The sequence below is a fragment of the Piliocolobus tephrosceles genome, chromosome 10, assembly GCF_002776525.5.
Source record: "Piliocolobus tephrosceles isolate RC106 chromosome 10, ASM277652v3, whole genome shotgun sequence".
Taxonomy (NCBI): Eukaryota; Metazoa; Chordata; class Mammalia; order Primates; family Cercopithecidae; genus Piliocolobus; species Piliocolobus tephrosceles.
Genome location: NC_045443.1, coordinates 59,417,298 through 59,433,902, shown reverse-complemented (window position 1 = coordinate 59,433,902; position 16,605 = coordinate 59,417,298). Strand labels below are relative to the sequence as shown.

The 16,605-nt window shown below is 38.3% G+C and overlaps 1 protein-coding gene across 1 annotated transcript in view; it reads left to right on the top strand.

Moving 5' to 3' along the window:
• The first annotated feature begins 2,045 nt into the window (after nt 1-2,045).
• Nucleotides 2,046-16,605, top strand: part of TAFA2 (TAFA chemokine like family member 2) — a 523,248-nt gene continuing 508,688 nt past the window's right edge. Inside the window, exon 1 of the mRNA XM_023225122.1 lies at nt 2,046-3,631. The gene's annotated coding sequence lies outside the window, so the exon portion shown is untranslated. The remainder of the gene's footprint in view (nt 3,632-16,605) is intronic.

Sequence of the window (16,605 nt, the reverse complement as noted above, 5' to 3'; positions counted from 1 at the left end):
CTGCAGTATGGTGTAAAGATAACTTTCACATGCATTGAGAAACCAAAAAAATTGTGTGACTCACTTTATTGCAATATTTATGGAGATTTGGAACCAACCTGCCACATTTTTGAGGCATGCCAGTAGAAGGTAGCAAGTATCAACAAAAAATTTCTGTTAAATTAGGAGAATATTTGCTACTTTGTTTCCTTTGAAGAGAATCCAAAAGATTTTGTTTAGTCTAGGGGATGCTGGAAATAGGAATATCTTGATCTAAAAATTATTGGGAATTATTTACAAAAAGCACAGAGGTTATTATAGAATTTCAGCATCATATGACATTGGATAAGAAATTTTGTGATATTTTGTAATTAATTTATATATCTGTTCTCTTTACTTTTTCATATGTTTGTGAAAACATAGTGGGTTTAATTAGAAAAATAAGGCTGAGAATGTCCAACACTTAAACAATACAAGTACAGTTTTAACAATATGACAAAACTATAGATTCCTCTACAACCACAAAAAGTTAATGAATTAGAAGCTAGAAAGATTATAATGTATGCTTTATGTTTTTTGTGTGTGTGTGTGCGTGTGTGTGTGTGTGAAAATAAAGCCAATGTTCTAAAGTGATTTTGTAAGTGACTTCTTTCTAGTACAGAGTCCAAGTTTCCAATGTCATTCCTGCTTGAATTTCATCACTCTATTTAACACAGCAGACAGAAAATTACTGTAAGATTTGCAGTGAAACAGTGCCAGGTGTTTTAAAATGTGAACGTTGCTTTCCTGGATATAAGTTACTATGTAAGTGGAACGAAATATTTAATCAGATGGCATAAATCTTTTGAAAGAGACTATCTGAGAGTTCCTTGGAAACAAATGATTGCTGTATACTACCAGACCAAGTCAAATCTGCCATAGAACAATTAGTTACGGCAAAACTTGCCTTATTTAGTTTTGGCGCTTTGTTTTAAATGATTTCAACTAGTCTCAGTTATTTAAAAAAATACATTCTTTTCTTTCTTCATGACTATGCTAGTTTAGATTATCAAGTTAAAATAGAACTGCTCCAAAAATCCAGAGTGAATGGAAGGGTATTTAATAGTAACTTTAACACATATTTCACAATTTTTGAACATACAGAAACATTTGAAAGCAAATCCCCAGCTCAAATAGTAAGTTCACAAACATCTAAATGTTAAGGTTACAGATGGGACCAAGCTTGACTCGGACTGATTTAACAAAACTTTATAAAATTGGTGGAGCTATTTTTTATAAAATGACCACCTTGACATAATTAAATTACTTGATGCATTTTAGATACAAAATACGGTTGATTTACTAAGCATATTAAGATCAAATAGCTAAGTGAAGCATATATTCTATATTTCTTTGTATATATGATAGGTAGTATTACTTCTATTTTATAGCTGGTGAAGAGAGCTGGTGATACCTAATTTGTCAATGGTTTCAGTGAATCACAGCTATATAAAAGCACAGACCTTTAGAACTGGAAGTAATTTAGCTATCTTGACCATTATCGGTCTAATTGAAAAAGAGGTATGAAAACTGGCTCCAAAACCAGATTTTTGAGTTGTCCTTCCTTGTAAAGGACTTGTAAGATTTCCTGGGTGAGCATTCCCTTTCTTTTTTCAGATTTTCTTTTTCTGAATTTATTCTTACTATTTATTCATTTTTGACTAGTCTTCTAATCACTAGATAAAGGTTTTGTTCATTTCCAAATATGATCAAAGTGAGACTGAAAGACCCTTCATTTGAGCTCATATGCACAGCGCTTAAACCAACACCCAATTTGACCAAACATGTAAGGACATGACCTTCCAGCGTCATGAATATCACGACGTTCCTTTAACAAGGGCTTTGCTTAATAGGGTTGCAGTGAAAACCCTCCCTCTAAATTCTTGAGAAGTTGTAATTTGTAAAAATACAAATTCTCTGAAACCACATACTGTTTTCTTTTTCTTTACGGAGAGAAACTGGTCTGTTACATCTAGTAAAGCGTTCTAATCCGGATGACCCTCTAGAGGGAGACATAGTCCAGCTTTTATACCAATTGCCGCCTCATCTTTTACTGTCTCGTTCTTTTTCTGCAGGACCGTTGTTTGCTCTCAATGGCAGTTGCTGGGGCTAACAGAACTGGCTTTTGGGAGAGAGAGGCGAGGCAACGCCGCCTGGCCCTGCCATTCCATTTTACTGCTTAACTCAACCTGGAGTGTCAGAGCCTGTTCTCCTCCTGCATTCTTGCTGCACTGTATGGGGGAGCCAAGTCACTCTGTACTCACTGGACAGCCAGGCTGGGTGGAAGAGGGTTCTGGAGTGGAGCAGGGGGCTCTGCCCTTTATGGCGACTTTCTAAAAGATTAGCATCAGTGTCTTTTGACAGTACAACATCTGGGGTGGGACGCGGAGAGGAGGCTTTGCTTGCTAAACGGCTCCTTTCTCCGCTGGTGATCTGGATTTGTTTCCTCGGCCCCCTCCCCCCGCTCCTTTCTTTCTCCCCTCCCGCCTTTAGCGAAGTGACATAGGCGACACCTGCTCGCTTGTGTTCGATGTTGGAACTCGCACCTTCTCGGTGGTGACGGTGCCAGGGCACTGCTGCCAGGGGGACATCGGCGGGTTTCCCTTCCTTCCAGCCCACGATGCCTAGAAGGGCAGCGGGTGGGCTGCATGGAGCTCTGCCTGCAGCACTTCGAGGCGGGATTGAGGGGCTGAAGCTGGCCAGGAGTTGCTGCTAAGTGGACTCGAGTGGAAGGCGCAGAGTCTCCGCGAGGGCACAGCGGGGACCTATCTGCGAGCAGTGGGAACAGTGGCACCTGGCCGAGGGACGTGGGCGTCTGGCGGGGGGACATCGGCTGAGCTCAGAGCTTCTCCTCCTTCCTGTCCCGAGCCTCCCAGCAACTCCACCACGTTGGAGACCCGGTACCTGCGACAGCCAGGGAACTCGAGAAGTGCGTGGCCGAGGCTGCTTTCCTGAAGGTGAATCATTCCATCCAATTGCCTTTCCCCGGAGAACAAGAGGGAGGGCGGGAGAGAGGGAACGGAGGATGTGTGAGTGTGTGTGTGTGTGAGAGGGAGAGACGACGTGAGGCGAGAAGAAAAGTCTTTACTCGGCCTTAAAAGCAAACAAATCAGAGATGGAATAAGAGCGGTAATTGCTGCAAGACCGCCTTGATTCTTGCAGTCCAGAGAGCTGAGCGCACCGCGCGCATCCGGCGAGGACAGCAGGCGACCGCGGGCGCTGCCAAAAGCTGCGGGACTTTGGCTTTTCTTCACTAAACAAATCTTTTGATTACTTTGACATTGTGGAATAAAGAAGCGGGGAGAAGGGTCAGGCTCACCTTCACCCGCTTTAGGGGGATTCCAGTCTGGATGTCAAGAGATTCCTGAACCCTCTTTGCCATCGGAGGAGGAAACACATCCACACACGCGCGCGCACACTCGCACGCTCAGGACCACACTCACACGCCGCCCTCCAGGAGCACACAGCACCAGACTTCGGTTCCCTATGCCCCTGGATGGTGACGGCGGATTGGCATCTTGGAAGCGATGCGAGAGCGATAAGGCTGGCGCCGGCCCGCAAAAACTGCAGGAGCATCGCTAGGTGTTGCCGCCACCGGAAAGCGGGGCTGCAGGTAGGTGCGAGCCGCGCCTCGGGTCGCCGGCCAGTGCTGGGGACTGGAGCCGCAACTGTAGGACCGCGGACCCGGAAGCCCCCGTGTGCACACGGCTCCCCTCCCCTTTCTCGGGGATCCGGGACTGTAGGGGGATCGCCCGGGGAAGGCGAGAGGTGAGGGCAGATGCGTGTCCATCGGCCGGCGTCTCTCCCTCGCGGGCGGTCAGGGTAGGGGCGGAGTAGAGGGGCGCAGAGAGGGGATCAGAGCATGAGAAAGAAGTCTCCGTGAGCGGTGCCCTCCCTCTCTGCCCCATTTCTCCTACTACAAACGACCAGGTTGAGGATCGAAGTGGGTTTTAATTCGATTCCTTACCCAGACCCATCCTGGCTGGTAACCATTTTGGACTCTTAATTAGGAGTTGGGGGTCCTAATTAAGGACCAGGGAAGATCAATGGGATGTGTCAGGTCATCTTTCTGAAATCCCTACTTTTTGTCCGCTTCTGATTAGTTAATTCTCAGGCCTGCTTGCAGAAGGTGGGTATTTCAGTGAGACTACTGATTTCTCCACCTCTAACTATTTTCATAAAAAATCAAACTGATAAATTCCAGAGCCTCATCTATGTAAGGTTTATTTAGATTTGGGATGGGGCGTTTTCCTACTGAATGAAATAAAGCTTTTGTAAAGGCTACTACGAGAGAGCTTTAGTAAATGATCCTCTTAACGAACAGCTTTCAGAGTAAGAATGGCTTCGGGAAACTAATGGTTTTTTATTTCTTTCCGGGTAAATGTCTCCCAGATTTTGCTACTAATACACGGGTTTTCTGCTAACTGCTTTGCCATCCCTTCCCCCTTCAATTCTAGAAGGCCAGGTGCCTACCAAGAAGTGTTTTCTTTGGGCTACTGATCTTCACTTATCAATGGGGGAACGTGTTATTTTCAGAAACTGGCTTTGCAAAGGAAAGTTTGAGATCCGTCGTCCTCTTTCTCTAAGAACTGCAGGTCGAGTTATCCTGTCTGAAAAGGAAGAAACATAGGCGCTCGCAGAGCCTTCGGGTGGACGCGAGACTTCCCTATTGAGTATTCCACGTCTTGACCGAGTGTTAAACAATTGCCTGAAGCGTTTGGAATCAAATGTGTAGTAATGTTACTACAGCGGCTAGTCTCTTTTCACCTTTGCTGCGTGAGTTTGGCTTATTATTACAATAATAGAGAGGGAAAAAAATCCTCGTTTCGTGAGTGTGAAATCCCCTCTTGGATTTTACAAAATGATTCGTGGAGAAAAAAACCTTAAACACCACACACAAAAAAGCAAACTCGTAAGCGACCTTTACTCTGAAGTGTCCCCAAAGTACTTGGTAGTGTAGGAGGATCCTTCACCCAGGACAGGATGAATTTCAATTACTATTGACTGAATGATAATTATCTGATTCTTGTCTTCTCAACTAGATTGCTTTAAACATCAATATTCAGAGTTATCAATTAACACTCTCAAACTGCTTTATTAGGCATATAAGTTAAGACAAATGAGCAATTAATTTAAGATTTTTTGTGTAAAGTGCTAAACCAAAATAACTAGGAAAGGAGATTAAAAACACTTCTAAAGCTTTAAAAATCAGAGGATTAAGATTAATTGTACTTACCTCAGCCTTTCCATGTTTGCATTTGTACTCTCAGACTGACTAATCATTTGCAATATCAAAATTGGCACCTAATATCCTATATTTCAAATAAAAGATCAGACATGTTTGTCTCTTTCCTTACTTTATTTTGTTCTGGATCTCATCCTGAGTCAATTGTTTGAGTTGACCTTTCTTTTTGGAATCTTAATTTTTAAAACCACCAGTAGCCACTTAAAGGCCATCAGTTACCACACTGGAGCTTATAAATATTTTCATTTTCCTAATTTTCAATAAAAAAGTTAGATTGTGTTATTTATAGATAGTAAAAGTCTGTCAGGTCAATGTCACTGCCAACTGAATACTTAGGCACAGGGAATATTTTAAGAGGCAAATGGCTTTAGTGTGTTGTTTTATTCAGATTAGGCATTTTTTTTTTTGATGTTAAAATCTTGATTCTTTTCTTGCCTTTAAAAAATTTAGTACTTTAGGATGCCTGAATTCGTATTTATGTAGAGTGCTATGATATGTGTCTCTTAAAGATGAACCCAGAATTTTTGATGTTAAAGCAAATGCCTATATAATGCTACAGGTTCTGCTAGAGGGGAATTAAGGCTTCTAATTATATGTGATATCTCATTAGAAAAATATTAGCTATTTTAACAATGACAAATTGGAGAATGAAGATTCATTGAGATGCCTATGGATTTATGTCAAAATAGATTACATATTGCTTAGAGATGGCAATATGGTATTTACTAACCACCAAGTTATAAAATGTGATGACATGGCTATAAAAAGATCTGCTTTTAGATATGGCCAGTTTTCCTATAGAAAAATTTATAAAATGATCAAATTTAGGGGGTGGTAGAAAAAATTTAAAAATTATTTTATATTTTATCAGAAAATGTTAGTAGCCCTGGATCCAGTGTCTTCAACACAGTATTTTGATGATCATTTTAAAATGTATTTTTGTGTTAAAATACGCATTTAAGATTGATTTATCACTAATTGCAAGTTATAGATTACCTTATACAGGAAGGGTAAGATGTGTATCTTTGGGATTTCTCACTCATTTCTTATCTTGACCTCTAAGAAAAGGTACGCTCAGATAGCACCTAAGTTCAGCAATCACTGCAAACTGATGAACATTTGCTGACGAACTCTCTAATGCATGTCCCAAACAAGGAATGTTCCAAAGTGTCATCAGTTATTTCTAATATATTTGAAAAGATGAAACAACCCACGTGCAAACAGTTCAGTGCCCCTGCTTTTACTTCTGCAGTATTTTATTAGGGATGCCTCATTAAGTCACATTTTTCTGCAGCTGTTTTGTTCATTGAAGATTCAAGTAAAAATAAGGAACTTTACTGTGCAATGCAGTTTTGCTTTCTTGTTGAAAAATCACAACTTGGGGTAAAATAATCGTCCAAGCCGTCATCCCCTTTGATCTATGTCTGACATTTGCAAATGCAATTCGTCAACTGTTATTAGTAGGCCTTCATCAAAACAAAGGGAAGAATTGCATTAACACAGCCTGCTGCTAGATATGAAGGCCAAACCAGCTGCATCAACTTCATATCTGGCCACATGCTTGCACAAAATTTCACATGAAATAGCTTGCTTTTGGACCACTGATTTTATAATGCCATGTGATATGATGAATTTGCCATTTTGTTTGAAAATTCTTTGGTTAACTTTATTTTGAACTACTTTGAGCATATTGAACTACTTGATTATTCCATTGAAAGAGAGTAAATAATTTCACATTGAGTTACCATTAGTCTTTAGAGAACAGTTTTACTTTAGGTTCAGAGCACAGTCTGAAACAGGAGATTGACAGGTGAGCCTAGCAAACAGAGACATAGAAGTTAGTTTCTGTTTTTTAATTGTCATTGGCCACTGACTTATTGGGTAATTTTTAGAAGGTCTGATTTTGTTCACTCAATGCGGTGATTCATTCAGTGCAGTGTCGTTGTCAATGAAATAAAACAAACAATTCTTGTCTTCTACTTAATCTTACAGAAATTTTAAGAGGATAAGTTAGACTTATTGGAATGTGAAAGTATTTAAATATATTTCTCTGTAGTATCTAACAATATAGTCTTTGTATCTATAAATATATGCACATGCATATGTACATAGATACATATGCTTTAAATGACACCCATGTAAAATACTGATTTTATGTAACAGGGTGATCAGAACAACTTTGTAGAATGTCTACCTTTTTAGGTGCATAGTTTTTCCACTATTTTCCATGATTTGACCTGCAGTACAACTATATCCATAGTACGACAAGGTCATTTATAACTTAGTTTTACTGTTTGAACCATTGTTAATACATTCTATTTTTCTCATGAATTTTTCTTTTGGAGATACTTTTATTTACTAGGCTACAAACGCAAAAAAAATCATTTTTGCCCTCAATGTGGAGACACTTTGTGATGTTTTTATTGACACTACAACTGGGAATTTTGACACATTTTAAACTCTGAATGTATCTGTGTGCTGTCTTTATTGAATATAAACCTCCATAGTCAATGTACAAACTATGTATTACATTGGAGTGTACTATTCTCATTTAAAATAGTATCTACATAATTGCCAGAAATATGTTGATACTATACTCCAAATTTATGTTAGCTTTCCAAAAATCCACCTGTTTCCAGTGTGTATACCACATGGATATGTTGGATTTTATCCTATGCTGTAATATTAGGCAAGCTAGTCGGTGGAATACTTAGGCAATTGATTGGTATTGCCATTGGAAAACAAAGTTTCTAGTTTACTTGGAAATCAGATGAGAAGTAAATATTTAAGCTACAAGAAGAATACTCTATTTTGTTCAGTGGTTCATGTGAAGTGTGAGATATATAACTAAGGAATCAGAGCTTGTGTGTTTATATTAGATAAAGTCCTTTTAATCACTTCCTTCAATCTCCTAAGTTACTTCATAGTAGCTGTAATTGTTTTATGATTTCCCCTGAATGGCTAGTTAGCAAAGTTACATCTCCCTTTCCCCAGCAATAGTACAAACATAGGCATTCAATTAAATTTATATTTGTATTGCTTCTGTTATACGGTAGCTTTATGCAGTAGATTTTGGAAACTCTTTACAGAAAGATTCAATAATGTGATAATGTTGCATTCTAGCAATTACGGTGATAGGCTGGATTTAGTAATTTGACAAAATGAAGACAGCCAGCTGAACAAGTCTCCTGTACTATGTAAAGCTAACTCTCTAGATGAAGCCTGGAAAGTTCAAAGTAGTTTTTGATGAATGCAAGGTTTGTTTTACTAAATATAAATAAATATATATATATTTGCTGCTACGAACTGGTCACTGTGTAATTGCATGCATGTGAATGGGCAACTGTGTTGCCCTTTAAAGGTCATGCAAAGATTCTACACCTTTTCATTTTCAGTGTTAATTGCCTATGGCCTCCTGTAGCTGCATGTGGAACTTTCTGTTGAGTTTAATAATATGGAAAAACACTTCGGCTTTCTTTGGGTGGATTATGCAGCTCTTTATAAACAAGTCTATGAAAATAAATTATAGTGGGTACTAGAACAGAAGATTTTTGTAAAGGTTCATTTGTGCTTTGGAATTAAAGTTTTCAAACCAGAATGTCCTGGGCTACGAGGAGACAGATTCTTTCTGGTGCAAAAAACTGATCATTCAAAATTATTGTCTATATCTGAAAACTCTGCCATGGTTTTAAAAGGGTTATGCGGTTATAGGAATTTTAATAGCAAACTTCCACCTAGTGATAGAACAAAGAGACTTGTTAAAATATATTCTTTGAGAGGGCAGGCCTTCCAGGACCCTACAAACAGTAGGGCATTATGTATTGATGGAATGAATTCTCAGATCAGTTAAGAATTTAGAAATGACCCTTCATATTACTTGAGAAAAACAACATTTACACTTATATTTTTATCTTTATTAGCTTACAGACAGTTCTAACTCCACAGAGGCACTCTCCAGTACTATTTTATTTAAAGTAGGAAACCTGGTTACTGTTACCATTTCTTTCTTAGTTTGGTTTTACCTTGTTATAGTTGTATGGTAAATGGCATACTCAAATTTGTTGGTGCCAGAATGTTTAGAAAATTTCTCAGAAATGGCTATCAGACAAGCCAGTAGCTGTGACCTGGTCTTGCTTGCTATTTGGGTTCTCCAGCTTTGTTTGTATTTTCTTTGGAAAGTTGAGTAAAATTGAGTGAAATAGCTCTAACTTCAGTTCTTTTTTACAGTGTAGAAAGAGAAAGGAGGTAGACAATCCACATTTCAGTGAAGCAATTCAAAGGCCAAGGGGAGAATGAGAGGGCATTGAAATGTCATCCTCCACAAAACAGCGGACCCATTTTGGAAAACTTTAAGGAAAAAATTTAACCTAATTTGTAAAAGTTTAGTTCTTGGACTAAACCTAATGACTGTTATATGACAATTTTTTTTCCCGCTAAGATATGTATGTATTTAAACACTATTGCAAACCCCTATTAGACTGATAATTGGCATGCTTATAAATATACATTCAGAATTGGGTCAGAATTTATACTTTTCTAGTTGAAGATATATTTGCTCCTTCCATCATTTGTTGAGTGGTTAAAATTCATTCGCTTGCTATTCGGGTTAGCAGATACATTTTGAAATTGACTATTATAAAACCAGTGTGGTACAGTGGCAAGAGTTCTGGAGATGCTTTTGTAGCTCTAACAATAAATAACCATGTGGCCACAAAAACCACTTTATTTCTCTGTGCCTCAGTTTCTCAGCAACATATTTCTTCAGTGGAATTTTTAAGACAATATAAAAGGTGTTTTTTCAGCCAGGCGTGGTGGCTTATGCCTGTAATCCCAGCACTTTGAGAAGCTGAGGTGAGAGGATCACTTGAGTCTAGGAGTTCAAGACCATCTGGGCAACATGATGAAACCCTGCCTTTACCAAAAAAAAAAAAAAAAAAAAATTGCCAGGTGTGGAGGGTGTGTGCGTGTGCCTGTAGTCCTAGTTACTTGACAGGCTGAGAGGTGGGAGGATTACTTGCGCCTGGGAGGTCACAGCTGCATTGAGCTATGATCACACCATGCACTCCAGCCTGGGCGACAGAGTGAGACTGTGCCAAAAAAAAAAAGTACTTTTTTTCCGTATGTTTCGACCCACTAAGTATCATGGCATGGAAGTGCGACAATATAGCGTGACATATTTAACCTTAAGGAGCTTCCCTTTTAGTTAGGAAGTCAAGGAATATCTAGCAGATAGTTCCTGGCATTTAAATGCCTCATATATGCTTTCCAATAGATAAGTAATCTGTTATATGACAGTTGTTTCCTGCTAAGATACATATACATTTAAGCATTATTGCAAACCCCTTTTAGACTGATAATTGGTGTGCCTATAAATATACATTCAGAATTGGGTCAAAATTTATACTTTTCTAGTTGAAGATATATTTGCTCCTTCCCTCATTTGTTGAGTGGTTAAAATTCATTAGCTTGCTATTTGGGTTCTTCACCTTTGTAAGATCGACATGGAGATGATGATGATGATGATGATTACAGTGATGACTAAAGGCTATAGACCTTGGGACATAACACTGAATCAGATTTAATCTTATAATTTAGTAATGTTGCTTTATCTGCATGATGCTGCTTTGTTGTAAAACAGGTTGTGATAGGTCACGGGTCTCAGGTTTTTTAGGGTTACATGTCTTTGCTCTACTGATGGCTTTCATAGTCATTGAAATAAAATTAGTTTGATAGACTAAGCTAGCAAATAAATAATCTTCATGTATTATATGATAATTAAATACATTCATTCAAAATCTATGTATGAATTTTGAGAATTTATAATCCTTTGAAAAGTCTGTTCATTTGTTCTTTAAGTATTTATTGGGAACTGTCTTAATCAGTTTGAGCTGCTATAATAAAAATACCACAGATTGACCAGGTGCAGTGGCTCACACCTGTAATCCCAACACTTTGGGAGGCCGAAGTAGGTGGATCACTTGAGCCCAAAGGTTTGTGACCAGCCTGGGTAATATGATGAAACCTCATCTCTGCAAGAAAATACAAAAATCAGCCGAGCATGGTGGCAAGTGCCTATAGTCCCAGCTACTGGGGAGGCTGAGGTGGGAGATTTGCTTGAGCCAAGGAGGTTGAGGCTGCAGTGAGCTGTGATGGTGCCACTGCACTCCAGCCTGACAGAGTAAGACCCTGTATCAAAATAACCACCACCACAACAAAAACAAAACCACAGACTGAGCGATAAACAATAAGCAGTAATTTCTAACAATTCTGGAGTCTGGGAAGTTCAAGATCAAGGCACAAGCAGATTTGTCTGGTAAAGGCCATCTTCCTGGCTTGTAGACACCCACCTTCTTACTAGATCCTCACATGGTGGTGGTAGGGTAGGGGGACAGGTATCATCTCTCTCATGTCTCTTCTTAGAAGACAATAATCCTACTCATGAGGGCTCCATTGTCATGATCTAATTACTTCTCAAAGGTCCCACCTACAAATACCATCACATTGGAAATTTAGGCTTTAATATATGAATTTTGGGAAGACACAAACATTCAGTCCATAGAAAGCACTATGTAGGTGTTTGGGCTATCTTAGTATACAAAAATGGCAGACATCTACCCTCATGATATTTACCATTTTAGTACATTATTTGAAGTTTTGAAATTAATCTGAAGGAATGGTGCAACAATGTATTGTGCTGTATTTGTTCTTCTTAGTCATTCTTATTTATAACTGTGAAGTATGGGTCTGAAAAAGAAATAATTAAAATAGTTAAATATTTGGGTTGAAATGGATTGTGAAGAAAAATATTGTAGTGTATATTTGAGGTGAGGTATGTAATGCAGTGGATTGATTCCAGCTTACAAGGTCTGTCCTCAAATGGAGGGTGACACAAACGGAGCTCTTTTTCCTGAATTTCACAAATGGAGTGACTTTAGATCAGTGACATGATGCGCCCTACAGTCTCTCAATCCCAGCACTTTGGAATCACCTGAGGTTAGGAGTTTGAGACTAGCCTGGACAACATGGTGAAGCCCCATCTCTACTAAAGAAATACAAAAATTAGCCAGGTGTGATGGCAGGTGCCTATAATCCCAACTACTCGGGAGGCTGAGGCAGGAGAATTGCTTGAACCTGGGAGGTGGAGGTTACAATAAGCCAAGATAGCACCACTGCACTCCAGCCTGGCAACAGAGCAATAATCTGTCAAATAAATAAATAAATACATAAATAAAGGTTCACAAATTAAATGCCTATAGGGGTCAGGTTGGAAATATGAATGAACAAAGCAGCCCAAGTGGAAGATGACAAATAGCAACTGACACTCGGCCTCAGCCATAGTGTTGGGGATACCACAGGGAGTGGTGGAGATTATGGCCAACATCTAAGTGAGACAGCTGAGCCTTGCCTCCAACATGCTGTTACCATACTAGATCTAATATGGGTCTGGTGTGGCAGATTTTCTGATTTGCAGAAGAGAACCTGGTTGTGCAGACTTTTAAATGTGAAAGTTCCAAAATTATATATGATGGCAATGAATTAAATTTGAAATACTGTGTGGGGCAACAGACATATCTGCAGGCCATACACAGGCTAAGGACTATGAGTGTGTCACGGTTGACAGAGGAGTATCTGAGGACAGCTAGTTATGGAGATGTGTATACTGGCCCCTCTGTCATCTCTAAGCACAATCCTCCAACTCCATTTGTATCTGGAATCAGGATAGTTGATAATAGAGGGCTCATCTGGAAGTGATAATGATAATGATAATGATGAGTGGTTCAATTTGACCTCTGTAGTTTTATTTCTTCTTAATGACTCATTGTATAGCAGATGCTGAACTCATCTTGAAGTTGATGGTATCTTGGAGGCTTTAAGAGATGTACCGTAGATGCAGAAGTTTAAATTTATGCCAAATATTTGGAACAGGTGCTGTAGTCCTAGAACGAGAATGTCTTATTCCTTATATCAGTGCCTTTTAAATTTCTATGTGCACACAAATTACCAGGGGAATTTTGCTAAAACGAAGGCTCTGGAAGAGGGCCTGAGATTCTGCATTTTTAACAGGCTTCCAGTTGAATACTATTGGCCCATGGACTATACTTTGACTTACATGGCTTTAGAAAGCATTTTTATCAGTAAATTTTATTCCACACATTCAAAAGGGTGGGAAACCTTCAACTCTTAACGCTTTGACAGGTTTCTCCCTGTGGCAAGCAGCCCAAACCTGGCCATGACTCCAAATATTTTTCTCATAGGCTCTTTCATCTGAGCACAGAATTTGTAAGTGTTTTGCTTAGTTTTTTAGCCTTCTATTTAGATAACATGCTTTTCCTCCAAAATGTAAATTGGAAATTGTTTTTCACATATTAATGCAAGTTTGGTTTACATCCTACAGTTAGAAGAGATGTTTATTTCATAACAAAGACATTATATTATATATCAATATATTCTAGTATACAAAGTCAATTTTAGTTCTCCAAATTATTTTTGGAATTTCAATAGTGACATTCCTTTCAGGGCTTAGATGTCAAATTTTTGTTCTACTTGAGTAGCTACTATGTGTAGCGGGGAGGATGGACTTGAAAAAAGACAAAGCTTTCCTTGTATATTTACTGGGCTTACAGTTTTAAAATGAATCTCTCTTCCTTTTTGTAATTCTTGCCCTGCTAATCTTTAATAACTTTCCATAAGTGATTCCTTTAGGATTGAAGACATAATACTTTATGATTTAGGAAGTTTGAACTTCTTATCTTCATATATTAGTAGCATTTTCTCCCCCTAAGCCAGTTTTGCTAAAGTCAGAAGGTGTCATAGCTAAGGTATGTGACTTTGTTCTACTGCTGTCTAGGACCTCATGTCACAAGCTCAGTTCACTGGGTACAATATCTTGTCATCAGTTTTATCAGTGCTCTGGAAGTTCTTATGTTTCCTTATGCCGGTGTATTAATCATAAACTGAGATTAGATTTAGACATGTCAGTCTGAGGGAGTGAAGCAATTTGTTTTCTTTCAAGTTGCATGATTAATATAGTTTGTAATAGTCATGCTATTAAATCTTACTCAGTTTTTTCCTTCCAAGTGCTTTCAAGTTTCTACTATATAGAATAAGTTTGCTTACAGCTGAGGAATGGTATCAGTTCATTCTACTGAATCTGTTAGACTGTAAGCTCTGTGAGGCAGAGAGGCAGATTTTCAAGTTAATAAAACTTGAAAAAGGTCAGTTTATTAAATCATAAAATGTTGAATATTTTTTCTTTCCATGTATTTTAAAAGATTATAATGTAACTGTATATATTAGCATTGCTATACACTTAGAAACTTTCTCAAAACCCTTGAATATGATGTCTTTAGTCTTTGAAGTATATTATTTTTGGGATTCTCTGATGATTCTCAAGAAAGGCTTTAAATGGAATGAACCTGATTTTTCCTTGTATTGTTCCCAAACTCTCCGACTTTTATAATTAAGCTCTAAGCTCAATCTAATTATTGAGCTATGGCTATGGTGGTACTTACTGAAAAAGATGTATCTATTCTTCTTCCCCAGTGCAATCCCAAATATGAAATCAGTAAAAAATTCAGGTCCTGTAGAGTACTGAAAAAAATTCAAAATCAATACATGGAATTGAAATCAAGCTTACTACACATTGGTGAATTTTACCTTGGGGCAGAGTCCATGTTAACACTACTAGGAAAACTGGGTGAGCTATGATTTTCCTTGCTTACTGTCTTTTCCTAGCAGCTGATTACATCTAGTCTTTAAGGTGAACTTCAGGGTTTGTAGCTAATATTTTACTTTGCATTTTATGAAATCTGCATCAAGTTCACTGGGCAGATGGTATGGCAGACCGGAGTGAACTGAGAGAAAAAAGCAGACTGAATAACTGGCAGTCAGGAATTGAGAAGGTGGCAGGGTTAGCATTTTGTGGGATATAACGAGGAAGAATTATCAGGTAGGGAGCCAGATGGAGTAAAAGTAAGGGAGAAAAGAAGGTCAAAAGGGAAGTTTGTTCTAGATTTCTCTCTAAAAAAAGAGGAAATCCTTGACCTTTGAGAAAAGTAAGAAGTTAGAAAAGAATAAATCCATTGAAATTCTTGGGGAACAAAGAGGTAAAATGGCAATGCACTGAAGTAAGACTGTAGAGGAGAGAAAAATGCGTGGAGCCAAACAGAATATCCTGCCTCAGTCTTGTAAAACCTCTATTCAGGAACAAGAAATTTCTGTCAAGGTTGTTTATTAAACTAAAAGTAAAAAATAATGAGTTCCAGTTCTGACACTGCCACAAGTAGCTATCAGCCTTTAGAAAAAAATTACTGATCATTTTCGTCACCAGTTTTCTCTATGGCAAATGAGAGCGTTGGATTTAATGATTAATTAGATTCTTCCAAGTTCTATAAAGATTCCTCCAAGTTCTACAGAAGCATATAGTGCTTCTATTCTGTCACTTGAACACAACTTGGTCGTTGTCCTTTTACTTAGATTCTTCCAAGTTCTATAGAAGCATATAGGGCTTCTATTCTGTCACTTGAACACAACTTGGTCACTGTCCTTTCTGTCAGCTTCCCCCCACAATGTGAAATTCTTGAGGTTGAGGAATGTGTCATAAGTCTTCACCTTGTGCCACCCAAATCTAACCTTTAATAAGGCATTTAATAAGTGTTTTATTAATTGTATAATTTAAAAATTCTAAATAATTTTTCTCTTTCCTTTCCATAAGAAACAACAAAATATATTCCAGAATCATAAATAATAACTATACTTAAATAGTGCTGTATTGTTTACAAAGCATTTGTATGCAAGTGATTTCTTTTGATATTGTAAACTGGCTGTGAGTTAGAAATGAGTGCGATCCTCAATTTCAAGTAAGGAAACTCTGATAGAGAAAGGTAAAAATCATACAGTTAGTGAATGCCAGAGGCAGGTTTGAATTCAAAGACTATTGCTCCACAAGTCTCTCAGAACACTAACTACTCTTCTGTTCCAAAATATCTTTTCAAGGATGTTTAACAAGTTACTAGTCTTGGAAAACTATCGCTGTCTCTGGATTACAGGGCAGATTTACTTACTGTCCAACATAATAAAAATAATCTCTCCCTTCGGGGCGAAGGGCAGATCTTCTTGTAGCCCATTATAAAATATATGGGTTCCATAAGTGCTAGGGATGCCACATACAGCACCTGCCTGGGATCCTTTATGTCATACCTGTGGGTCTTGGGGAGAAAGAGAATCGATGTAAACAAGATGTTCATGCTGCTTGCTGTATGATGAATAATAAACTCATCTGTCTGTAATCTGGGAGTCTTGTGTCTTTTGCCAGGATCTATGAAATATGATAGACTAACTTG